Source organism: Ornithorhynchus anatinus, chromosome 6 (genome assembly GCF_004115215.2).
Source record: "Ornithorhynchus anatinus isolate Pmale09 chromosome 6, mOrnAna1.pri.v4, whole genome shotgun sequence".
Taxonomy (NCBI): domain Eukaryota; kingdom Metazoa; phylum Chordata; class Mammalia; order Monotremata; family Ornithorhynchidae; genus Ornithorhynchus; species Ornithorhynchus anatinus.
Window position 1 is genome coordinate 5,533,815 of NC_041733.1, and position 27,694 is coordinate 5,561,508.

At 42.5% G+C, this 27,694-nt stretch overlaps 1 protein-coding gene and 1 non-coding gene across 2 annotated transcripts in view; one reads left to right on the forward strand and one right to left on the reverse strand.

The window, feature by feature from the left end:
• Positions 1–27,694, forward strand: part of PCDH11X (protocadherin 11 X-linked) — a 1,108,633-nt gene that overhangs the window by 22,810 nt on the left and 1,058,129 nt on the right. The gene's annotated exons all lie outside the window — the stretch shown is intronic.
• On the reverse strand, positions 24,293–24,430 carry LOC114812975. The gene has a single exon (XR_003760587.1). It is a non-coding gene; the product is annotated as a small nucleolar RNA SNORA7 (small nucleolar RNA).

A 27,694-nucleotide genomic window follows, 5' to 3' on the forward strand; every position in this document is an offset into this window, starting at 1 on the left:
GTGCAGAGCACTCTTCTAAGCGCTGGGGTAGATACAGGGTAGTCAGGTTGTCCCACGTGAGCTCACAGTTAATCCCCATTTTACAGATGAGGGAACTGAGGCACAGAGAAGTGAAGTGACTTGCCCAAAGTCACACAGCTGACAAGTGGCAGATCTGGGATTCAAACCCATGATCTCTGACTCCCAAGCCTGGGCTCTTTCCACTGAGCCACGCTGCTTCTCTACTCGATAGTCAGTTATCGTCAATTCTGAGAAGCAGCATGGCCTAGTGGACAGAACATGAATCTGGGAGTCAGGGGACCTGAGTTCTAATCCCCCCTCCGTCAATTGCCCGCTGTTATGATTATGGTAATTATGAGTATTACTGTGATATTTTTAATGGTGTTGTGGGTGCTTATCACGTCCCAGGCAAGCTTTGGGGTAGATTCCAGATAATCACATTGGACACTGTCCCTGTGCCACACAGGGCTCGTAGCCTTAATCCCCATTTTACAGATGCAGTAACTGAGGCACAGAGAACTTAAGTGACATGCCCAAGGTCACGGGGCTCGTATTCTTTCCACCAGGACATGCTGCTTCTATGTTAAGCGCCATGTATGTAAAACTACACTGAGTATTCATTCATTCATTCATTCAATAGTATTTATTGAGCGTTTACTATGTGCAGAGCACTGTACTAAGCGCTTGGGATGAACAAGTCGGCAACAGATAGAGACAGTTCCTGCCGTTTGACGGGCTTACGGTCTAATCGGGGGAGACAGACAGATGAGAACAATGGCAATAAATAGAGTCGAGGGGAAGAACGTCTCGTAAAAACAATGGCAACTAAATAGAATCAAGGCGATGTACAATTCATTAACAAAATAAAAAGGGTAACGGAAATATATACAGTTGAGCGGATGAGTACAGTGCTGAGGGGATGGGAAGGGAGAGGTGGAGGAGCAGAGGGAAAAGGGGAAAAAGAGGGTTTAGCTGTGGAGAGGTAAAGGGGGGGTGGCAGAGGGAGTAGATGGGGAAGAGGAGCTCAGTCTGGGAAGGCCTCTTGGAGGAGGTGAGTTTTAAGGAGGGTTTTGAAGAGGGGAAGAGAATCAGTTTGGCGGAGGTGAGGAGGGAGGGCGTTCCCGGACCGCGGGAGGACACGGCCCGGGGGTCGACGGCGGGATGGGCGAGACCGAGGGACGGTGAGGAGGTGGGCGGCGGAGGAGCGGAGCGTGCAGGGTGGGCGGTAGAAAGAGAGAAGGGAGGAGAGGTAGGAAGGGGCGAGGTGATGGAGAGCCTTGAAGCCTAGAGTGAGGAGTTTTTGTTTGGAGCGGAGGTTGATAGGCAACCACTAGAGTACTATGGTAGATACAGAATGATCAGGTCAGACCCAACCCCTGTCCCCCGTGAGCTTCACAGTATAAGTAGAAAGGAGAACAGGTAATTATTCCCCGTTTTAGGGGTGACAAAACTGAGGCCCAGAGGGGTTAAGTGACTTTCCTAAAGTCACCCAGTGAGCATGTAAGTAGTGATGGTGATCAATGGGCAGCCCTCTGGCACGGTGAACTTTACTAAGTGCTTGGGAAGGTCCAGTGCAAGGACTGGATACATTCCAAGTCCACAGTGAGCTTACACTCTGATAAGGTGACCATTTGGAATTTAAAGATAAATTAAAGTAAGTTGGTGATGCATCCAAGTCTTAGAAAGAGCAATATTTTAAGGTTAAAGAGGCAATCAATCATTTATTGAACCATCCTTTGTGCAGAACACTATACTAAGCACTTGGGAGCGTGCAGTATAACAGACTTGGTAAACACATTCCCTGCCCATTGCTCTACTCCTTAAAAAAAAAAATAATAATAATGTTGGTATTTGTTAAGTGCTTACTAAGTGCAGAGCACTGTACTAAGCACTGGGGTAAATACAGGGTAATCAGATTGTCCCACATGAGGATCACAGTCTTCATCCCCATTTTACAGCTGAGGTAACTGAGGCACAGAGAAGTGAAGTGACTTGCCCACAGTCACACAGCTGACAAGTGGCAGAGCCGGGATTCGATCCCGTGGGCTTTGACTCACAAGTCCGGGCTCTTTCCACTTGTTGCGGCCTTTCTGAATGAATACTTTCCTGAGCATTTGAAAAATAAATTTGATGCATTTATTCTGATAGCTGAAGTTTATTCACACTTTTACCCGGCTGTCCGCTACCTCCCATCCTGGCCAAAAATGCAGATGAACTATTATTTTCTATTTCCCCTTGGCACTTAGGTTGTTTTGCATTAAACCTTCACTGTTAGCTGAATTGGATATAAGGCGAGAGGCGACCACGTCTGGCCTTGAGATAGGAAAATCTAGCGAGGTTAAACTGATCATTAAGCTATTTTACTGTGATTCTTGATTGCAGGAGAAATTTTCCATCTACAAATTCCCCAATCATTAAAATTGCAATCAAAGCCCAGTCAAAGAAAAACCTACGTGAGCATAGTGTCCTGCTTTGAAATCTGATTTTGCTGACTGAAAACCTAGATTTCCCCAGTTGGGAAATCATTTTCTTGACTTGCAGTTGACTATAATTGGTTAAATAATTATAGATGGTTTGTGACCTTTGTGATCCAAAAGGGCTGCATTCTAATTTCACTTGTGGCCAGAAATCTGTCAGACCAGGTGAATGAGCCTTAGGGAGAGAGAGAGAGAGAGAAAGCACAGTTTCTCCTTTTAGTGTATTCACCTCAAGCCTCCAATTTCAAACCAACTCTCAGTTATTTTCATAAAACAAGAAAAAGTCCAGAGTTCTACATCTTTTAAATTATGCACATTTCCACGAGTTCAAGATTGGAATGCTAATCTTCATTATATCCCCTAATTTATTTTAACGTCTGTCTCCCCCTCTAGTAATAATAATGATAATAATGGTATTGAATAATAATAATAATGTTGGTATTTGCTAAGCGCTTACTATGTGCAGGGCACTGGGGTAGATACAGGGTAATCAGGTTGTCCCACGTGAGGCTCACAGTCTTAATCCCCATTTTCCAGATGAGGGGACTGAGGCACAGAGAAGTTCAGTGACTCGCCCACAGTCACACAGCTGACAAGCGCCGGAGCCGGAATTCAAACCCATGACCTCTGACTCCTAAGCCCGGGCTCTTCCCACTGAGCCACGCTGCTTCTCTAAGAGCGTAGTATGTGTCAAGCACTGTACTAAAAACTTGGGTGGATACAAGCAAATTGGGTTGGACACAGTCCATGTCCCACATGGGGTTCACAGTCTTAATCCCCATTTTAGAGATGAGGGAACCGAGGCCCAGAGAAGTGAAGTTACTTGACCAAGGCCACGTAGCAGAAAAGTGGGTAACCAAGGATTAGAACCCAGTCCTTCTGACTCCCTTGCCAGTGTATGCTCCTTGTAGGCAGAAAATATCTCTATCAACTCTGTTATAGTGTTATCTCCCAAGTGTTTAGTTCAGTGCTCTACACACAGTAAGTACTCGATGTCCTTGATTGATTAATTCATCAGTCATTCAGATTTATTGATGAGTTTATATTGTGTGCAGAGCATAGTACAAAGTGCTTCAGAGAATACAGTCCAACAGAGTTGGTAGACGTGTTCCCTGCCCACAGCAAGCTTACAGTCTTCATTGTGTCTTTTGAGCTTGAATTTTGCTGCTTGTTATTATTTTGTTCTTTTCCACCCTCACCCCAACTGAACCTAGGGCTGCCCTTTAACTGTGGTGATATTCTCACTACAAGAAGACTTCCAACCAGTCAGGAGAATTCTGGGAGAAAAGAGGTTCCATGCCATCTCTAACATGACTACCACCTATTCTAACTAATAATAATAATTATTGTTACGATCCTTGTTAAGCGCTTACAATGTGCCAAGCACTGTTTTAAGCACTGGAGTAGTTACAAGTTAGTCACAGTCCCTGTCCCACAAAGGGCTCACATTCTTAATCCCCGTTTTACAGTTGAGGGAACTGAGGCACAGGGAAGTGAAGCGATTTGCCCAAAGTCACACAGTAGACAAGTGGCATACGAACCCATGACCTTCTGACTCCCAGGCCCGGGCTCTAGCCCCTCTGCCATGCTGCTTCTGCATATGAGCATATATTCTATATTTACTTTAGCTGTCTGTAATCACAAAAGGTTGATTCTTAAGTGTAATTCAGCTATGGTTTAGGTGAATAATTCATGATAAAATAATTCATTGTTATCCAAATTGAGTATATATATATATATATATATATATATATATATATATATATATGGACACGAGAGATTACTGTTGTCCTTCATACTTGAAGAAGAGTGTGCTGATAGTGAAGTCGACGTATTAGCATGTATGTAGTTGTAAAGGCCATCCTTTGGGTTCCCGAATCCCATATGGACATGAGGGAAGGATAGGACATACCCTCATAAATCAAAATGCAAGTTTCTAATTAAAAACCTAATCAGCATGTGTATATGAATGTGCATTCAAACCGGTGTCTATCACCATATATGAAGCATTCTTAGTATCGTTTCCTAGCCTTTCTGTTTCTCTACGTACAGTTGTTACTGTTTTCCATAATTGATGCCTTGAAGCCAGTTTGCAATGTTCTAATTCTTATTTGAGTGTTTCTTTGCCCTTAGATTTTTATAACTAGAATTAAAAACAAGTTCATTAGTTCCTTGAGGTCTTTATTGTTGCTCTCTTTGAATATTTTCTCCTGACCAATCGCTCATAGATGTCTTCTAATACAGTTGTCTTGCAGTGGTTCCCTGAGTTTGCTTGGGGCCAACAGATGTTTCATCCTGTTGCCCCTTCTGCTCCCATAGTGCTTCTGGAAAGATTTTTTCAAGCCACAGGAGTAAAATCCTAAAGTAATCTCAGGCTCCTTTTGCATTTTAAAAGATGAAACAGTGCCCATAGGAAACCCACCCTTTTATTTTGGAATATGATGTGGTCCATGGATCAGATGATGTTAAATAAAATTATTCTATCCCAGTTTAAATGTAAATACATTTCTTGTAGGAAAAAAATAATAAGTTACTCTGATAGCTTTTTGAAAATTGCTTTTACCTGTTAGACACACTCTTACCAGTGTTGTTGCCCTAAGAGAAAATTTTAACATTCCGAAGCAATAAAAAAAAAAATAAAATACAGATATATCCACTCAAAACCGTTGCATAGATTAATGTGGATTTCAGTCTATGCAGATTGTGAGTGTCTTGTGGGCAGGGAACATGTCTACCATATGTGCAGAAATTGATGTTTTATAAAATGATCTGGACAGCATGGTGAAATAAGGACTGGAGAGGAGAGAGGCTGGAGAAATCAGCACGGAAGCTAATAAACTAGTTGTAAGGATGTAAGAGGTGCCTAGATGAGCATGGCTGCAATTGGAATGGGGAGGAAAAGGCAGATTGTAGATATGTTGGGGAGAAAGAAATTGGGCTCTTCTCTGATGAATTGAGTACAGCTATGCCCCTGTTATTGCTCTTAATTGATTCCGCGAATATGAAATGTTGAGCAAGAGATTGCAAAACAAAGTCAAGATTCTCATAGGAAGTAATGTGAAAAAGCAATTCTATAATCTCAAAATGGACAAACAGGACCAAAATGGGTTAATTGTATGTTAAAACAGTGGTAGAAAAACCCCAGCTACATAATCTTGATGATGATGATGTTGTCTTGCTTTTATTTTGTTCTGTTCTGCTTTGCTGTCTGTCTCCCCTTTTTAGTCTGTGAGCCTGTCATTGGGCAGGGATTGTCTCTATCTGTTGCCGAATTATACATTTCAAGAGTTTAGGACAGTGCTCTGCACATAGAAAGCGCTCAATAAATACTACTGAATGAATGAATCTATTAGAAATACTTATATGTAGCAACGATGAAAAATTTTGAATTGTACTTTGTGTTTCCAGTAAACACTATACCTGACTTTCAGTATGTTCCCTTTCACAACCTATTCAGCTAAAAAGCACATTGTGTTAACTGTGTCAAAATCTCTGCTAAGTAAAGCTGTCATTAGCTATGCTAAATGGAAAGAGTCTCTAATGCCTCAAAGAGAGCATAGGTTCTGTGCATAATCCGAGGTAAGCTTTTGCAGCTTTATGTCCGAGTGAGACAGTGCTGATCGGCGGCACCATTTATTTGCCCCGATGCCAAAGAGAGATATAGGAAAGCTTGGCAGTAGGAATTGCTGTAATATTATTATCGTTATTATCATTATTATTATAATTATTATCAATGCTGTGTGGTTGCCTCGGTTAATGGAGGAAGAAAGACAGATAGTAGAGGCTCAATCAATGCCACATGAAAATTCCTGGGGTACAAATAGGTAACTGGAGAGTCTCTCTTGCCCCTAAATCCTCTAAATAATTTAGGCGGCAGAATCCTCTAGCGGAAAGAACATGGGCCGCTAGAACTGAGAAGATTTCATAAGTGAGAAGAGCCAGGTTGTAGTCTCTGATCTGTCACCGACTGCTGCCTCACCTTGGACAAAATCTCTGTGGGCCTCAGTTCCCTCAACTGGAAAATGGGGTTGATTCCCTCTTTCTCCGCCTCTTAGATTGGTAGGCCAGTGAGGAACTTGTCTGATCCAGTTACCTTCTACCTACCACAGAACACACAGTAAGTGCTTAATGAATTAATACATTCAGTCGTATTTATTGAGCGCTTACTTTGTGCAGAGCACTGTACGAAGGGCTTGGAAAGTACAATTCGACAATAAAGAGAGATGATCCCTGCCCACCCTGGGCTTACAGTCCAGAAATGATTTTCTATCAATGAGCACTTACTATATGCAGAGCACTGTACTAAGCAGTTGAGAGAGTACAATATAATAGATGTGATCCCTGCTCTCAGGGAGTTTAGAATGTGGTTGGATAGGCAGCATTATGATGATGATGGTATTTGTTAAGCCCTTACTATGTGCCCAGCACTGTTCTGAGAGCTGGGGTAGATACAAGGTAATCAGGGTGTCCCACGTGGGGCTCACAGTCTTCATCCCCATTTTATAGATGAGGGAACTGAGGCCCAGAGAAGTGAAGTGACTTTCTCAAAGTCACCCAGCAGACAAGTGGCGGAGCCCAGATTAGAACCCACATCCTCTGACTCCCAAGCCCGGGCTCTTGCCACTAAGCCACGCTGCTTCTCTGTCCATCCGTTATCCATTGCTTGCCTCTTCTGACTTTTTCCCCTCTCCATTCCTTCCTCTGTATCCTTCCCCGCGGGCCCGCCCTCCCACTCCCAGGGTATCACACCAAGCTCAAACCCGTGAGTCGCGTGCTAAGACCTCCTTTGTGAAATAACAATCCTCTAGACTCTGAGCCTTGTTAGAGTCCATTTTGCAAATATCAGCCCCGAACTGCCTGGTGAGGTCTGACCTATGCCAACCAGAAGCACTTTTATCGTCCTTTAGCTAGTTGGAGATTTAACAGTGTGATCTCAAAGGAGTTTGGGTACCCCTTGCCCTGCCCATTGTTGAACACTAAGACGCATCTGAGTTTTCGCACAGATTGTGGCAAGAGGTTTCTCTTCTAGGCAGAGTGCTGAGGTTGGTTGCAATGAACGCAATTTGCAGCTGATAATAGGCGGACGACGATGTGAATATATGTATGGGCACGTAGCATCATTCATGACTCATTGCCTTCTACTGCATTGTGCCTCTTTACGTTCACAGACAAATACTTAGAGGGCAAGAGAAGCAGACTTTTCCCAGTCTAATTGAATATGAACTTTGCTACATTTCATTCGATTAGGTAGGGATTAGCCAGACCTTTTTATTTTACCTCATGCTTTCACTCGGAAGTTTAAATTGGGGGACATTAATGCCATTCACATCCTACAGAACTGTGAGGCTGGCGTAGCACATTAAATGGTCTTATTTGCATCTATATGACAATAGCTTAATGCACTAAATGCTTTAATGGGCTTATATATTTGTTTATCTGTCCAATTATTTTCCTTTATGTAATAGAGGGGCCGTGCGAGAGAAGAGAATAGGCATGACTCAGAAATCGTGTGAAATGTCGTACTGTGGGGAAAATGAGCACTTGGTGCTTTTCCTGGGATTTTTGCTTCGTGAGTTGAGGGCTGAATTCTGTCCCATTTTAATCTTCCAAAGCAGGATTGGATTTAAATATCGAATCTCTAGAAAGGAGAATCCTTGTCTTTTATTATTTGGTATAAAATGGTTTTGTGGACATTGGGTTGTTTTAAAAAGAAGTCGGGTTGTCCAGTGACTTCTTCCACCTGAGAACAAACTAGGATCCGTGTTAGGACGTGGTTTAGTAAATTACATAACCCACAGGCCTGGCAGAGTGAAGCCAAAGTGAAGCTAGTTTACTTCTGCCCTGAGATGATCTTGCTCCTTCTTTCTGGAGATGGTGTTTTAAAGCTAAAGGAATTTTTTTTTCTTCTGTTCCCTTTTTAATGCAATTTAAATTATGCGTTATGCTATGGTGTTTCATTTTCCATTCTACTTCTTGTTCTGATTTAGGCTTTGATGTGAACACAGTTATTATTACCATATCATGTACTTTTCTGCCATTCTGAAATTATACCAAAAAAATTAAAGTTGAACTTAGAATATAATTTCATAGGGTAGCTTTGGGTTCCTTGGTAGAGCCAATCGGACGTCCTTATTAATGATTTGAAAGCCGTCACAAGTATTTTAGGACAAGTTGAATTATTTCTATGAATCTGGGTAATTTCACCAGGAATTTAAGAAACAGATAACCTTTTTTTTTTTTTCCTCTTTCACAACCCCTGTGTTTTTCTTCTGTAGGTTTTCTGACAATAAAATCAAATTTAAAAAATTAGGTCAAAACCTTGACTTCGCCAAAATTGTTCTTTCAGGTTTCCCCTCCTATCTCTCTGACCACTCCTTCTTGAGTCTCTATCAAAGACTCCTCCTTTGCCTCCCAACTTCTAAATGTGGGGTCCCTTAGGGGTCAGTTTTGGGTCCCCTTCTATTCTCAATTTATATCTTGGAGAACTCATTCGCTTCCATGGTTTCAACTATAAACTCTAACCAGATGGTTCCCAAATCTACCTTTCCAGCACTGTCCTTTTTGTTTCTCTTCAGTCTCACCCTACCTCTTGCCTCTCTGACAATCTCTACTTGGATGTCACACTGGCATCTCAAACATAATATGCCCAAAACCAAACTCCTCTTTTTCCCTCTCAAACCCTGACCTCCCCTTTCCTTTTCCATCACTGTAAACAGCACCACTGTAGAAAATATGTCCATAAAGTTGCTATGAATTGGAAACCACTCATTGGCATTTGGTGATAATAATAATAATGGACAGCACACCTCTGTCTCCCAAGCCCATACCCCTCACATTTTATTTATCTGAGTGAGAGAGATGAGCTTGAGGTAATAATAATAATACTAATGATGGTATTTGTTAAGCACTTACTACATGCCCAGCACTGTTCTCTAAACAATGAGATAGATACAAGGTAATCAGATTGTCCCCACTTTGGGATCACAGTCTTCATCCCCATTTTACAGATGAGGTAACTGAGGCACAGAGAAGTTAAGTGACTTGCCCAAAGTCACACAACTGATAGATGGCAGAAATGGGACTCCCAAGCCCTTGCTCTTTCCACTAAGCCATGCCACTTCTCTAGAGAAGCAGCGTGGCTCAGTGGAAAGAGCACGGGCTTTGGGGTCAGAGGTCATGGGTTCGAATCCCGGCTCGGCCACTTGTCAGCTGTGTGACTTTGGGCAAGTCACTTAACTTCTCGGTGCCTCAGTTACCTCATCTGTAAAATGGGGATTAAGACTGTGAGCCCCACGTGGGACAACCTGACTCCTCTGCGTCTACCCCAGCGCTTAGAACAGTGCTCGGCACATAGTAAGCGCTTAACAAATACCAACATTATTATTATTATTAGCTGGAATCAGTAGGTTGTGTTAGAGGATTGAAATAATGTGGCTTGATTCGCAGTCTGTAGGAAGATCAGTGAGGTAAGGTAGGAGGGTCCCTGGATCGATAATGAAAACTCTTGTTCACCCTGCATTTCTAGGATTTCCAGGAGGCTTTAGACACAGTGAAGGCAAGTATACATAACCTCGACTGCTTGTAAAATATGAGAGAACCGGGGGGAATAATTTATATCGAGGCCGCTATCCTGTATTCACCCACCAAAGCATTAGACATCATTTGGAAACTTGTCAACCACACCCTGAGGCTTGGGCCACACTCTTGATTGTCCAGAGAAGTATCTCATATTGATGCACAATGATGAGATCGGCCCTAGATAGACGCGTAGGATGTGACATGGAATGTGGAAACCGGTTGTGGAGTAGATTCTGTTTTTCTGGGAATCTTCCAACTCAACAGGCTAAGAGCATCATCCAAAGTCCTTGAGTCAGACATATGGGAGCTCCTGTATGCTAATGACTGTGCTCTAGAAGCGTGCAAGCAAAGAGACATGAAGATAATTATGAGCTACTTTTCAGAATCAGCAAAATGTTATGGACTGACAATTTGCTTGAATACCAGTCTGCACCTGGCAAGCCCTAGACTGAATTTTGCTGTCTACTCAGCATATTGCTCAGTGAAGCAAGACTAGACAGAGACCCAGGAAACTGAATCAAGAAAGTCAGAATGCCCTTTTGGAGACTTGGTGGGCATGGCATCGAACTTTAAACCATACTGAAGATCTGTAAGTCAAGTGAACGTCCCATTACAGTGATTCAAACGAGGATATCGCCAGCAGGAAAATGTGACTTCTTCAATCACTCCATCAGTATGGACTAGTTTTATTTAACATGAAATGGCCCCCCGAGGTCACACAGGCAATGAGGTCCTGTGACAAAATCCGTCTTACACCCTGTAGAAGTGTTGCTTCAGCTCATTTCTGGATGGTGTATGTGAGGAGGATGGAAAACAGCAGATAGGAGCTGTTTGGGAATCGGAGGCATCTGTCGGCAAAGAGAACAGAAGGGTGTAGTGATAGCAGTGAGAAGCGGTGTGGCCTGGGAGTCCGAAGGACCATCTAAATATCTTCTATCTCCCCCAGCGCATCGTAGTGTCTGGTATGTAATAAATGCTTAACACACCATGAAAAAGAGATGTCCCTCCATCTCAGACTGTGAATCTCCATTTGCGTGAGGACCAAGCCTAATCTGATTATTTTGTACCTATCCCAGGAGTTAGCATGGTGCTTCACACACACCAAGTGTTTAAAGAATGTCTTTATTGAGACACATTTTAAAGGTACCATGATGGGAGAGAGTGATCAGCTGAGAAACAGCAGAATCGGGGAACAAACCCGATGTGGCGACATTTGCAAACAAAAGCTGTCGTCTATGTCATCGACATACCCATCAGTGGCATTTGTAGAGCACCTACCGTGTGCTAGACACTGTCTCGAAGGGTAGGATAGGGGGAAGTCATATGTTCCCAACCCTCAAGCTTACATTCCCATGAGGGAGACAGATCAAAATTATTTTCAGATGGTAAAAACTAGAGGAAGGTGTAAGCAGTAGGGTAGATTTCTAGGACTGAGTTCCATCCAGTAAAACACATTAATTCTCAGGGCCGTGGTCAGGATCTTAGTAACAATAGCCTTTTACTCTCCTTCAGACTCAACCCTTTCTTTGGTAAACATCTCAGGGCCTCCTTCTTATTAATACCTGAGAAGCCTCTCCCCAGCTGGGGTCTCTCCCTCCCTACCCACCCCAACCTCCTCCCGGCCTTTCAGTGAAGCATTTTCACCGGCCTGATTTATCTGTGCTTCAGCTGTTTACAGATTCCCAGTGAGTTCCCTTCTGGGCCCCAGAAGATTCCCTTATCAAGAGCCAGAGTTTCAATCTATGAGCAAAGAGAGCCCACCTTACCTCACAAGAATAAAGGATATTTCATTTCCCGAAGAATGACATGATGTGAGATGTTTTTAAACAATTTGAATGGCTTAATACAGATCACTATTATTTTCCACACAAATACGTATGCATATACTTATATATGAATCCAAATTTTAATATTTTATATATGTAAAATTCTTTAAATATTTATATATACTGAGAATCTTCTTAAATAGGAGTTTGTAAATAATTCCTATATGTTTCCAATTTTTCAAGTGTCTCATCTAATTAGAAAAAAAAAATGTGTCCATCTATTAGTACTATTCATGGAGAGCCATATGGGTTGCACGTGCTCAGATGTTTTTGCTGAAACAAATAAGCAATATATGATCTGACGCACGTTACCAAATTAAATTCTCAACTGTGACACTCTGTAACAAATGTAATATTAAATGTCTACTTAGTTTTCCCAAAAGACTTCAGATTTTGAGAATAACCTCATAGGAAAAATTTTCAGAAAGTCTAGAATAGTTTAGAAACACTTGATTCTTTCTGTCGCTGGTTCAAGCAGCAGAAAGAGTTGTTGGGTTATCCAGTGGTTGGCACAATCTCTAAAACTGGCATCTTTGAAATCATTTTACCATTGTGCTACTTGACATCTGGAACCTGCTTCATGGCATTATCAATACTGTCATTATTATTATATTATTATTATTATTGTTATGTAACAACAGTGACCCAGATAGGGTGACTCTTGTTCTTTCTTAGCACAAATGATTCATTGAAGGCATAGAAGAAATAGGCACAATTTCTGGTTGTGAGTCCACCTGGAAAGGGAAATAACGAATCTGGGGCTTGAGCTGCTATATATATATATATATATATATATATATATATATATATATATATATATATATATATATATATATTTTAATGTTTTTTTATTAAGTCCTATTATGTACCGGGCACTGTACTAACAACTGGGTGAGATACAAGCTAATCAGGTTGGACATGGTCCATGTCCCACATGGGGCTCCCATTTTTAATCCTTATTTTACAAATGAGGTAACTGAGACACAGAAATGAAGTGACTTGCCCAAGGTCACACAGCAGACACGTGGCAGAGCTGGGATAAGAGCTCAGGTCAGTCTGAGTCACAGGCCCGTGCTATATCCACTAGGCAAACTGTCTATTTGGCTGATAGATGCACAAGCTCTAAGTTACCATAAATAAATACCTAAGTGGAAAAGGCCATATGACGGATCCATCTATTGGCCACCGTTTCGAGCACACACTGAAAGACAGTGCTCCGTAAATAGTAAGTAATCAATAAATACCAGTGATTGATTGATTCATTCAGCATGCAGCCCAATTTATGCAGGCCAAAGAGGCATAATTGAATATTACGTTGCAGTTTTAACTTGAACTGAGCGTGGAACAACCTTTGTGCGCCCTTCCTCCCCCGTCTTTAGCAACAGGGAAACACTGAGGTATCATAATTAGAGGCAGATTTAGCTACAGTGAAAGAATTCTGAGTTAGAGTATAATTTCCCAAACTGGCCCAGACGAGCTAGTCGGTGGGTCTTAAACCAGCCAAGCACTCCCACACAATCAATCCATCTTCCAAACAGTTGTCATTCTTCTTGTCTCGTGATCTTTTCTTCAACTTTCTCCTTCTCTCCTCAATGGGTTTCCCTCTAACTGCCCCCGTATTGTTGAAGATAAACATTTTGTGCATAAAAAAGGGGCAAGGTTGATCTAAGAAGCTACTAAGAGCTACAGATGGTGTTGAAGATAGTTTAGCTATAGTCTGTCCTTTTCCATCGCCACCTGCCTCTGACAGCCCTTCCTCCTTTTCATCTCAAGAAATCTGAGACAGGTTAAAACAGGTACAATAATAATAATGATAATGTTGGTATCAATCACTTACTATGTGCCGAGCACTGTTCTAAGTGCTGGGATAGATACAAGGGAATTAGTTTGTCCCACGTGGGGCTCACAATCTTCATCCCCATTTTACAGATGAAGTCACTGAGGCACAGAGAAGTTAAATGACTTGCCCAAGGTCACACAGCTGACAAGTGGCGGAGTCGGGATTAGGACCCATGACCTCTGACTCCTTAGCCCGTGCTCTTTCCACTGAGCCACACTGCTTCTCAAGTTACTGAGAACACTACAGAGGCTGAAGACACAGACTCATCCAAACTGCCAAAATGCCAATTCATTTATTTTTTCCTTTCAGAATCAACCACTGCTCCTTAGGCCATATTTTTTAAATCCACATGTTAAAGTACAACAAACACATGCAAGTAAAGTACGTTAAAGTAATGTTAAAATACAAGCACAACGTAGAAAAATCTTCTTCCTGCTCCCCGAATGCGAACCCTCTTCATTCTCCAGAAGTCAATGAGTCTGTCGGGCACAGACAGTGGTTTTCCAAGGAAATCTGAGCAAGAAATGGCATTTTGGCTGTTTACAGTTGGGAGGAGGATGCAAAGAGCAGGAGACAATCACCAAGGAAACCAGGGCCTTATAATATAAACAAGCACTGCCTGACAAGGTGAGCAAATATATGTATATATAGCTATAAAGCTATGTATGTGTGCATCTATATGTGTGTATCTGTGTAGATATATAGCTAGATTAGATATACACACTCAAATTTTTAGATTTCCCACACTTTGAACTAAAGCAGCATGATATGAGGTTTCATTTTGACAAAACCTTGTTTATCCATTTTCTATTTTTTTGGAAGTTTGGATGTTAGCTTGTGCTTGAGTGAACACATGTGATTACCCAAATTTCAGTTTCTGCTTTCTTCGGGCACCTCCTAGGCTAAGAAATCAAAAACAAGCATTTAAGTAAATGTGATCAGTCTATCATTATTCTGTCTCCATTTGGTATGCTTTTCTCCAACATATATAACACAATCACAGTCTCATATTAGCTTCAAATTGGAAAAAAAACTGCATTTGCAGCTCAAAATGGTGTGAAAAAATCCTTTGGCCAATTTGGAGTTGGAAAATGTACTCTATTAATTGAAAGTGTTTGCGTTATATGGGTTCTGAAGTACACTACCAAATGATGCACAGAGTTAGAAATCTAAATCAAGGACATTTCTTTTAACAGATTCAGAAGCAGGTTGGTGTAGTGGAAAGAATACGGGCCTGGGGATCGAATGATCTAGGTCCTAATCCTGGCTCCAGCACTTTTCTGCTGTGTGATGTTAGGCAAGTCTCAACTTCTCTGTGCTTGTTACCTGACCTGTGAAATGGGCATTAAAACTGTGAGCCCCATGTGGGACAGGGACCGTGTCCAACCTGATGATCCTACCCCAGCGCTTAGCTCAGTGCCTGACATATAGCAAATGTTTAAGAAGTACCATTAAAAAAAAAAAGGCAGATATTACAGTTACATAAAGTTTTATATAACACAGATCTTCAATATAGGGTAGTTTCCAATCTGCCACATGACAGTGAGACCTGGACGTAGCAGAGAAGCACTTGTGGCGTTTTCAGACGCTCGTGACAGTCACCTGGGAGCAGTAACTCAAGAAGAAATATTAGGACGTGATTATTATAAAGTTGAAAGAAAGGGTCTTTATCACAACTGAGACAGTGCTCATCTGAACCCAGCTTCTCTGAATGGACGTGGAAGGAGAATGGACTATGGAAGAATTTCTAAACAAGACCAGGGTGAAATAGCGAGGCCCAGTGGATTGAGACTCATCCTGGGAATCAGAAGGCCCTGAGTTCTAATTCTGCCTCCACACTTGTCTGCTGTGTGACCTCGGGCCGGTCGCTTCGCTTCTCTGCCCCTCAGTAACAGCATCTGTAAAATGGAGATTGAGATTGTGAACCCCATATGGGATGGGGACTGTGTCCAAACTGATCACCTTGTTTTTACCCCAGTGTTTAGTATAGTGCCTGGCACATAGGAAGCACTTAACGAATACCCTTAAAAAAATGAAATTGGCCTGATATGTCCAGGCAGAGTTGAACAACTGCCTTAGAGTCACAGCAAAGCATACAGAGTCTGAGTCAGTGTGCCATCAGTTATACAGAGATATTTGTGAACCTGCTGGGATCACATCTATTTCAAACACAAGGAGATTCAAGCCCCTTCTGGTTAATTTTGGTCACCAAAGTTAAACCGGAAAGGGGTTAAAACAACACCTGTGATTAAGTGATGGGAAATAGAGTATTTGAGGAATCGTTCAGGTCAGGGTAGTAGTCATAGTAGACATTTTTTGAACACCTACTGAGTGCAGTGGACTGTACTAAGCTCTTGGGAAAAGTCCAACAGAAGCTAAAGACACAAATCTGTTCACAGCGAGTGTACAATCTGCTGTTTTTTAAATGTGGAAAACTAAGCTTTTTCAGTAATAGGATCTTCTGAAAAAATGCACGTGAAGGTAATATGTCGGAAGATCTTTTCTGCAGATCCTGTTTTTGTGGATTTTTTTTTTTTTTTTTTATTTAGAGGAGAACGTTCATAATTTGTTCTCTGTGGCTAAACAAGAGAAAATGGCTTTAAATGGCTCAGATAATTGGCTTTCAAGGTGACCTAGCTTTGGACTATTGATGATTATAGATTTGGCAGCTTAGTTCCTGACTCTGAAAAGTCTTGGGAAGAGATACCTATCTCAAACTTCTGGGTGATTTACTCATCATCACCCTGCCTGGAGATAGGTGTTTGGACAGACTAACCTCTCAAAAAGACACGTCCACCTATCGAATTCTCTGATTCTACTTAGCTGAGATTTTAATCGTAGAAAAGTTATCGGATTTCCAGGACTTGATTGCAGTTTGTAGAATTAACTACCATGTTTATGTAACTGTCTAACTAGGACATAAAATGTAAGCTTCTTGTGGTCAGGATCCCTGTTGTGAGTTTCTATTGCACTTTTCAAAGCGCTTAGTACAGTGCATTCAATTTGGTAGATGCCTAGTACGTGCCATCACTACTACTAGATTCAAAATGGTCATCACTCTTCCAAGGGGTAAATAGAAGGGCCCACGTCACTTGAACCACAACTTGAGTGCGAAAAAGTGCCATCCCGTAAAACTAACGAAACCTCACTCTTCCGTTAAATTGCCCAGATTAACCCTTAGGAGTCCCTCTGCATTGCGGCGTGGCTCAGTGGAAAGAGCCTGGGCTTGGGAGTCAGAGGTCATGGGTTCGAATCCCAGCTCTGCCACTTGTCAGCTGTGTGACTGTGGGCAAGTCACTTCACTTCTTTGTGCCTCAGTTACATCATCTGTAAAATGGGAATTAACTGTGAGCCTCACGTGGGACAACCTGCTTACCCTGTATCTACCCCAGCACTTAGAACAGTGCTCTGCACATAGTAAGCGCTTAAAAAATACCAACATTATTATTATTTCCCCATGCTTATTCATCTCTCCTCTGTCTCTGTCACTGTGCCTTAGGAATCTTGAAAAAATTAATTTTGTTGCTGAATTGCCCTTTCCAAGCACTCAGTACAGTGCTCTGCACAGAGTAAGTGTTCAATAAATTAAAGTGAATGAATGAATGAATGAATGAATGAATGAAAGTTAAGGATCTGGGTCCTGTTTGATCATCTCTATATAATCCATGGTTCAGCAATGTGTATGCATTTAGTAAAAATGATATTTTCAGTATTGGTGTCTCATCCCCCCCCCATCAGACTAAATCACTTTGAGGGTAGGAATCATGTCTTATTCTTCTTTTGTAAATCTTCCCAGCCCACGTTATGAATTTTGCACCTAATAGAGACTCAGTAAACATTGTTAACTGAATCACTTTGCACAGTATATGCAGGGAAAAGTTGAACCGGAGGATATGATGAAAAGCTTTGCTATTAACTCCTTTAAAATGAAATGCTCTGAAACAGTTAACAGTTACAGGAATCTCATTTTGCAGAGAGTATTAACAGAATTCAGTTTTAACAACTTATTGCACAACTCTGGATATTTTTAAACTGTAATTTCCCTCTCAGGCACCTTGCCTTCTAAAGATACATACGTAAAAAAAAAAAAACAGCTATATCCTTGATATCAATCAATCCGCGGTATTCATTGAGCATGTACTATTTGAAGAGCTCTGTACTCAGCGCTTGGGAAAGTGCAGTACGACGGAGAATTAGACATATTTTCTGCCCACAAAGAGCTTGCAATCTAGAGGTGATAGTAAAGGACTTGCTGAATGACAACACAATTGCTGACTTCAATACTCTACCTATTTCCCGGAGTTATCGGCCACTTTATTCTATGTCCCTTTAGATCCCCAGATGGACACAGAGATCCTCTGGGGTTTGGGAAGTCGGTTGTAGAATTTGTCTCCTGGACCTTGGCCAGTTTCTAACAGACAGTGACACTGTGAGTTTATCCCAGCGTGAGACTGACTGTCGCTATTGTGAATGCTGCTGCCGTGAGCAAGTTTTTGCCCATTGAAGCCAGGATTCCGCATCAGATCCTGGATTAGGGTTTTGTTAGCACTAGAATATTTTTATATTTGTTTTGAACGTAGTCCTAAAAATGGCTTTTAGATTACAGAGGAATTTTTCAAAGTGGTATGAAAAAAGATGCCTTTTTCTACATTGCCCGTCTTTAGCTTCTTTAGGTAACAAAGACAGCGTTCAAAGTATTCCATCCTATTTCTATACTTCCTATCCAACTGAATGTGTTCAGATGGCCCATTTCAACAGAATTTAGCAAACACCTTACTATTATGGGTAGAGCGTTGTATTAGGCAACTGAGGACACTTCTTTGAATACTAAATATACAAATTCCGGTTCTCTACCCTCGGGAAGCTTATAAACAGATGAAAGGAACAGAATATAAGTGGACAAATAAGACGAGTGAATACACATCAAGAACAGAAATGTATAGATTCGTAAGAGTGTCGAAGGGGCCGATGAGATGGCAGGACAGTGGAGATGTGGAAACTAAAGAGGGAGTGAGGGAATTCGCCAGGGAGCATGCCATCCTGGGGTTAATAGAAGGATTAAGATTAGGATGAGAAGCAGTGTGGCTCAGGGGAAAGGGCCCAGACTTGGGAGTCAGAAGTCACGGGTTCAAATCCCAGATCAGCCGCTTGTCAACTGTGTGACTTTGGGCAAGTCACTTAACTTCTCTGTGCCTCAGTCACCTCATCTGTAAAATGGCGACTAAGACTTTGAGCCCTATGTGGGGCAATCTGATCATCTTGTATCCTCTCCAGCGCTTAAAACAGTGCTTTGCACATAGTAAGAACTTAACAAATGTCATCATTTTATTGTTTCTATTTTTAATATGCGTCACCAAAAAGGGAACATCGTTCTTCATAATTGTGTACTCCTCCCCAAGAGATGGTTTGAAAGCAAACTGGAAATTGCTGCTGGAAGTGCTTTGAGCACGGAAGCCAGTGGGCTTCAGAATGCGGAAAGCAAAACACCGAGACTTCTGGCTTATTTTTATGGGTAAGAGAATAAATGACATTTGCAGTTGTCTGTTAGGCACGCCTCCCTGGATTAACACCCTCTGCGCGAGCCCAGCCACTATACCTCAATGGCATTTCTCTCTTCCCATTCTTTCCTCTCCATGAAACCACCCTTCTCCCAGTTTTCAATTTGTCACTTCTGACATCAGTATCATTCATTCATTCATTCAATAGTATTTATTGAGCGCTTACCATGTGCAGAGCACTGTACTAAGCACTTGGAATGTACAATTCGGCTACAGATAGAGACAATCCCTGCCCATTGACGGGCTTACAGTCTAATCGGGGGAGAGAGACAAAAACAATAGCAGTTAATAGAATCAAGGTGAGGTACATCTCATTAACAAAAATAAATAGGGTAATAAAAATATATACAAATGAGCAGACGAGCACAGTGCTGAGGGGAAGGGAAGGGAGGGGGGAGGACCAGGGGGAAAGGGGCTTAGCTGAGGGGAGGTGAAGGGGGAGCAGAGAGGGAGCAGAGGGAAAATCCACCAAATAATCACACTTCCCCTCTTCAAAGCCCTACTGAAGGCTCATCTCCTCCAAGAGGACTTCCCAGACTAAACCCCCTTTTCCTCGGTTCCCCCTCCCCATCACCCTGACTCTCTCCCTTTGCTCAAGCCCCCTCCCCGCCCCACGGCCCTTGTGTGCATATATACATATCTATAGTTCTGTTTATTTTAATGCCTATTTACTTGTTTCGCTGTGTACATATCCATAATTCTATTTATTTATATGAATGCTATCGATACCTGTTTAGTCTTTTTAATGTCTGTCTCTCGTCCTTCTTAGACTGTAAATCTGCGGTGGGCAGGGACCGTCTCTATTGCTGAATTGTTCTTTCCAAGTGCTTAGTATAGTGCTCTGCACACAGTAAGCGCTCAATAAATTTGATTGAATGAATGAATTAATTAATTACAGGTGGATATCTAGAAAAGAGGTGAACATTAAAGTGCTCAAAGAGAACTGATGAAATTACATAGACAATGCAGAAGGGAATTCTCAAGCTGGAAAGTGAGAGCTTAGTTGGAAAAAGCTTCTTGGAGGAGATAATAATAATAATAATAATAATAATAATAATAATGGTATTTGTTAAGCACTTACTATGTGCCAAGCACTGTCCTAAGCACTGGAGTAGATACAAGGTAATCCTGTAGTCCCACCTGGGGCTCACAGTCTTAATCCTCATTTTACCGATGAGGTCACTGAGGCACAGATAAATGAAGTGACTTGCCCAAAGTCACACAGCTGATCAGTGGCGGAACTGGGATTAGAACCCGCGACCTCTGACTCCCAAGCCCAGGCCACTATCACTAAACCACACTGCTTTGTGTAGGTTTTGAAGATGGGGAGACCGGTGGTCTGGTGGATAGGAAGGGAGAGGGATTTCCAAGCCAGAGGGAGGATGTGAGCAGGGGGACTGCGACAAGAGAGATGAGCTTGAGGCTCTCTGAGAAGATTGGTGTTAATAAGGGTGAAGTGTGTGGGTTGTGTTGAAGTAGATCAATGAGGTGAGGCAGGGCTGGAAGAGCTGATTGAGTTTTGAAAGCAATGGAAAGAAGTGTCTGTTTAATATAGGGTTGGATGGGCCACCATTCGGCATTTTGGGGGAGCGGTGGCTGAGTGGATTTTTTTAAAAAACGATCTGTGCAGTAGAATGGCCTTTGGAATGGAGAGGGGGAGGCAGGGAGGTCAGAGAGGAGGCTGCTGCAGTAGTCAGGGCCTCTTTGTCAGCTCTTGTTAACTCTTCTCTCCTTGTTTCATCAGGTTTGCTAACCGGTTCACTCAGCTTCTCTTACCTTTCGTTTCCAAGAATATCTTGGGTATTGTTCTTTCTTTAGTTTCATCTCTACCCGAAAACATATCCGTGACTCCACTGGCGATGTTTTAGTTAGTACTTCCTGAAACTGAGTTACCTTCTACTTCTCAAATTCCGACTGTCCTCCATCTGGCTGGGATTCTCCAAATGCTTTCCGACTAATCCCTCACACCGAGCTCAGTCCTAACATGCCGGGGTGGAAATTCATAACCGTCTCTTCTCGGCCTGGGGTGGGATGGGAGAGTCGAGATTGAAAGTCTTTGCGGAGGAATGGATCCCACCGTGAGTGTTTTCCACTTTCAGTGCCTTCGAAGGTCATGAGGGTAAAGTGCAGCAGAATGCCATTTGGACTGAGGAGCACTGGGTCTCCGTATCACTGGCCGGCGAGAAGGTCGTGAAATGATCTACTTGAGAGAAGCTTTTCAAATAGGATAGACATCTTCTTTGTGCAATTTAGGTTCAGCCCTTCCAGAATAATAAAAGCAATGATAATATAATCATACTGTTAATAATCATAATAATCATAATGGTATTTGTTAAGTACTTTGTGCCAAGCATTGTTCTAAGCACTGGGGTAGATACAAGGTAATCAGGTTGTCCCACAGGGGGCTCACAGTCTTAATCCCCATTTTACAAATGAGGTAACTGAGGCACAGAGAAGTGAAGTGACTTGCCCAGAGTCAAATCGCTGACAAATGGCAGGGCCAAGATTAGAACCTACAACCTCTGACTCCCAAGCCCATGCTCTTTCCACCAAGCCAAACTGCAAGCACTTACTGTGTGCCAAGGACTTTTCTAAGTACTAAGGTAGGTACAAGTTAATCAGCTTGGACACATTCCCTATACCACTGAGGGCTCACAGTCTTAATCCCCATTTGATGGATGAGAGAACTGAGGCCCAGAGAGGTTAAGCGACTCGCCTAAGGTCACACAGCAGACATGGTGAAGCTAGGATTAGAGACCAGGTCCTTCCAACTCCCAGGCCCATGCTCTAATCTCTAAGCCATTGTGCTTTTCAGGACGTAAACTATTTGACTTCTGATCCCTTCCAATCACATGATTCAGTGAAGCAGAAAGTAGTCATCATTAATCCTTGCATCCAAACAACCATCTGTGAACCCACCCGGAGAACTTTCTATGTAGTTTGTTTCTACACCCTTCTTTTCATTTATTAATTTTTGTGCCTTTACTATCATCAGTTGTACCTATATTTTCCTCTTGTTCCTAGTGTATTTAAGAGCTACATAATACCGATTAGACTGTAAGCCCATCAAAGGGCAGGGACTGTCTCTTTCTCTTGCCAATTTGTACATTCCAAGCGCTTAGTGCAGTGCTCTGCACATATTAAGCGCTCAGTAAATATTGAATGAACTAGCAATAGCAGTGGTGGTATTTGTTAAGCACTTACTATGTGTCAAGTCTATATGTCGCCTAGACTATATATCGCCAAGATCCGCCCTTTCCTCTCCACCCAATCAGCTTCCTTACTGCTACGGGCTCTCGTTATATCTCGGCTAGACTACTGTGTCAGCCTTCTCTCTGAACTCCCTTCCTCCTGTCTCTCCCCGCTTCAGTCTATTCTTCACTCCGCTGCCCGGCTCACCTTCCTGCAGAAACGCTCTGGGCGTGTCACTCCCCTTCTTAAACACCTCCAGTGGTTCCCTATCGACGTGGTTCCCTATCGACCTCCGCTCCAAACAAAAACTCCTCACTCTAGGCTTCGAGGCTCTCCATCTCCTTGCCCCTTCCTACCTCTCCTCCCTTCTCTCTTTCTACCGCCCACCCCGCATGCTCCGCTCCTCCGCCGCCCACCTCCTCACCGTCCCTCGGTCTCACCTACACCGCCGTCGACCCTCGGGCCACGTCGTCGACCCTCGGGCCACGTCCTCCCGCGGTCCTGGAACGACCTCCCTCCTCACCTCAGACAATCAATTCTCTTCCCCTCTTCAAATCCCTACTTAAAACTCACCTCCTCCAAGAGGCCTTCCCAGACTGAGCTCCCCCCTTTTTCCCTCTGCTCCCTCTACCCGCCCCTTCACCTCTCCGCAACTAAACCCTCTTCTCCCCCCTTTCCCTCCCCCGTCCCACCCCCTCAGCACCGTACTCGTCCGCTCAACTGTATGTATCTTCATCACCTTATTTTTTTTTTTTATTTTGTTTAATGAGATGTACATCACCCTGATTCTATTTAGTTGCCATTGTTTTTATGAGATGTTCTTCCCCTTGACTCTATTTATCACCATTGTTCTTGTCTGCCCGTCTCCCCCGATTAGACTGTAAGCCCGTCAAACGGCCGGGACTGTCTTTATCTGTTGCCGACTTGTATATTCCAAGTGCTTAGCACAGTGCTCTGCATATAGAAAGTGCTCAATAAATACTATTGAATGAATGAATGAATGTGTCAAACACTGTTCTAAACCCTGGGGTAGATACGAGTTAATCAGGTTGGACACGGTCCCTGTCCCACATGGGCCTCACATTCTTAATCTCCATTTTTCAGATGAGGTAACTGAGGCACAGTGAAGTGACTTGCCCAATTTCACAGAGCAGACATATAGCAGAGCTGGGATTAGAACCCAGTTCCTTCTGATTGCCAGGCCCATGCTCGATCCACCGTGCCGTACGGCTTCTCTAGTACATTTGCAAGCAAAAGGGACCTCATGATGGTAATGTGGTAAGGTTATCTTTGAATATAAAGGACAGATATCTTTTCATATTTATTTTCTATTTCTGATATGTAGGTGGATTCACCCACATTGCTTTATATCTGCTTGTCTCCCACATTAAATTGTAAACTCTTGTTGCAAAGGATTGATGTCCCTGACTTTGCCTTGTTCAGTTTCCTACACCCATTAGCCGCTCAAGTTACACGTGAGAAAGTGCAAGGAAATGACACAGGTCTTGGAATTTACTTCTCTTAAACTCTTGACACTGTGATCAGGGGCAAGCGTATTTGTTAAATGTAATTCCATCAGTTTTAGGGCTTTGTTGTCGTGGTTTTATGCTGTCGAATCGTGTCCGACCCTTAGCGATGCCATAGACACATCTCTCTCAGAACACCTCACCTCCATCTGCAATCGTTCTGGTAGTGGATCCATAGAGTTTTCTTGGTAAAAATAGAGAAGCCGTTTACCATCGCCTCCTTCCACGCAGTAAACTGGAGTCTCCGCTCTCGACTCTCTCCCGTGCCGCTGCTGCCCAGCACGGGGGAGTTTTGACTTGTAGCAGATCGTCTTCCACTCTCTAGCTACTGCCCGAGCTAGGAATGGAATGGACAGGCCTCTGCTTTACTCTCCCTCCCGTAGCTGAGACTGGTAGAAGACTGGAAACTCTCCGGGTGCCATCCTGAGAGGGGTTTAATGCTATAGGCTTCCTAAAAATCACAGATGCTTCCCCTTTGGTCTTTCCCCCATTCATGTTTACTTTTTATTCAGAGCTTCCTGGAAACACCGTCAAAGGGGCACGTCTACACTATTTCTGTGTAGAGATAAATATTGCATAGAAATTATTATTGAAAAAATGCCTTTTTCCATATTTCAAAATCACTGAAGCCACCACTGAATGTTTTTAAAAGGTCGAGAATTACTCGGGACAGGCACAAAGATACAGGTTATTATATGGCATACAACATAATTTAGGACTTTATTCTCCCCAATTTAACTCCCCTTGTTGGAAGCATGATCATTTCCCCTCCCCGAGCATGAAATTTCATCATTAAATTTGACTTCAAATTCAACATTTCTTCCTTCTTTCAAATTTCTTCTATGCAATTTCCCTCTCCCATTCCGGAAAAAAAAAATAATCTTGGAAATTTTACATTGGTCCTGCAGTAAATTTTCTGCTTTACTCCACTTTATGTTCTTGCTAACAAAATTAGTCTGTAATGAACTTCTGTCCAAATTATGTCACTCCCCAACCCTGTATTTCCCTGTCGGTTTCCTCAAAGAAACTCTGAAGAACTGAAAGTCTTCCCTCTAAACTGTAGGTTTGTAATAGCTGGGAACATCTCTGCTAATTCTGTTGTATTGTACTCTCTGAAGTGCCTAGTACAGTGCTCTGCATATTCATTCAGTTATTGAGCGCTTACTGTGTGCCGAGCACTGTACTGAGCACTAGAAAGCGTTCAGTAAATACTGATTAATTTTGCTATAAATTAATTATATTGATCTACTGCTTTTTCATTTTTAATGGTGTTTGTTAAGTGCTTAATAATAATAATAATGTTGGTATTTGTTTAGCGCTCTGTGCCGAGCACTGTTCTAAGCGCTGGGGTAGACACAGGGGAATCAGGTTGTCCCACGTGGGGCTCACAGTCTTAATCCCCATTTTACAGATGAGGTAACTGAGGCACCAAGAAGTTAAGTGACTTGCCCAAAGTCACACAGCTGACAAGTGGTAGAGCCGGGGTAGAGTGGTGGAGCTCACTGTGTACTATGTGCCAGAGGCTGTACTAAGTCCTGGGTTAGATTGAGCGCTTACTGGGTGCAGAGTGCTTGGAAAGTGCAACAAACAGAGACAATCCCTGCCCACGACAGGCTCAGAGTCTAGGAGGGCGGTGAAAGGCATCAAAACAAGTAGGCATAGATGACACAGAAGGGAGACGAAGCTGGGGTGGAAAAGTGCTTAATAGGGCAAGGCATCTCAGTGGAAAGACTCTGGGCTTCGGACTCAGAGTTCATGGGTTCGTCTCCCGGCTCTGCCACTTGTCGGCTGTGTGACTGTGGGCAAGTCACTTAACTTATCTGTGCCTCAGTTCCCTCATCTGTAAAATGGGGATTAACTGTGAGCCTCACGTGGGACAACCTGATTACCCTGTATCTCCCCCAGCACTTAGAACAGTGCTCTGCACATAGTAAGCGCTTAATAAATACCAAGATGACCTTGGTGGAGATGTGACTTCAACAGTGCTTTGAAGGTGGAGAGAATGGAGACCTGACCTTCCCTTATGATGCCGTCCTGCCCTAGCCCAAGCCCAGCGTGTAAACAAGTGTGTGAGTGGATTCTTATGTGATTATTCATGGTCTAAGGAATGCCTTACAATATTAGCCAAACTCACTTTTACTCCCAGTGCTGAAGATTTGCATTTATTACCCCGAAAATATATTATTGAAATTTATTCTACGTTGCTTAGAGACATATGCTTTTGAACACATTCTTAAAAATGAAAAGTTTGTGGAATTCTAACAGCAGAGCTAACTGTAAAGTGAATTTTGCTGCAAATTTAGGCAGCATCATTCTGGGAGGATTTGGAAATTCCTTTTATCATTGACAAAAAATTATGTATGGAATTTTATGTTAGTTGAAAGTCCGCCCATAAAACCTATTCATGCATTAATCGGATACTGGATTCTCAGCAATTTAAGAAAAATGGAACAATCACATCCTCTCTTCTTGGTGACTATTCAAGATTCTCAAGGTGGTAGCTTGATGTAAAAAAATTCCATGTACACTCTTCCTGCCTATGCAAATTGGCCACTCGTGTTGTATGAGACTGATTTGAAAATTGGAATTGGAGAAGTCTTGGAAGGAACTCATGCCTCCGGGAGTAAATATGATTTTTGAAGTTGAAATTCTCATTTGGTTTTTGAACGGTTTCCTGAAAAAAAGGCAGCAGGAAGGATTTCCTTGAATGGTGCATTGAAAGAGCAAACACTTGAACCCCAGTGTAATGCCTTCTCAGGTTTCCACACACAAGGTTCTACAAAGTGCTGTCTTATTTAGATATCATATTCTTTGTTCTCTTATCTTATATTTTCAAAGAATTAGGGGGCGTATCATATTAAGGTTCATAATTGGTTTGTGCTAAGTACGAGATGACGGTCTTAATACATTAAAAAAATATAGCTACTTTTTCAAGTTCCCATTATTATTTAATTCCGACTGTTTGTTTACAGATCTTAAGTTCCTCTTTCTAGAGAAACAGATAAAATAGCTTTATGCCATTTCACTATCCAAGTAAACACATGTTTCCCATTGTCACCCATCCAAATTTCTATTCAGACTCCATGGACTACCAATAGGAAAACTTACTCAGAACTTTTTGAAATCAAAGGGAAGAAAATCTGTCCTTGAGACTCCGGTCAATCAGGCACATTCATCGAGCACAAAATAAACGCAGCACACTATACTATATGTTTGTGAGAGTAGTGTAGGAATAATGGGTGCTATCTCTCCCCTCAGGGAGGTTAAATTCTAATACAAGCCAGATGCTACATTAATTTCCAGAGAGGCAGAAGTAGGAAAAGGGGAGACGTACATGAGTTTATGCTTAAGTCATCCGGGAATAAGGTGTGCACATCGGACCTACGGGTGACTGTGAGTTTGTAAGTTCTCAGGTAGTGCAGCAGCTCTGAGACAGCAGTTGGTGGCCTGGGAGTGGCTAATAATATTGAAAGAATGAATGGATGAATGCTAAAACCTGGGGAAGATAGAGGTGAACTGGGGAAGGCCTCTTAGAGAAGAGACAGTTCCTTCTCTAAGAAGCCTTCCCCAGTTAATATGATTGCAGGAAGGTTTTGGAGGAAAACGGAGACCTAGGCAGAGCGAAGGGCCTAGGCAAAAGGGTCGCAGTCGGAGATATGAGAATTAGGCCAGGGTCAATGATTTAGCGAGGGAGAAA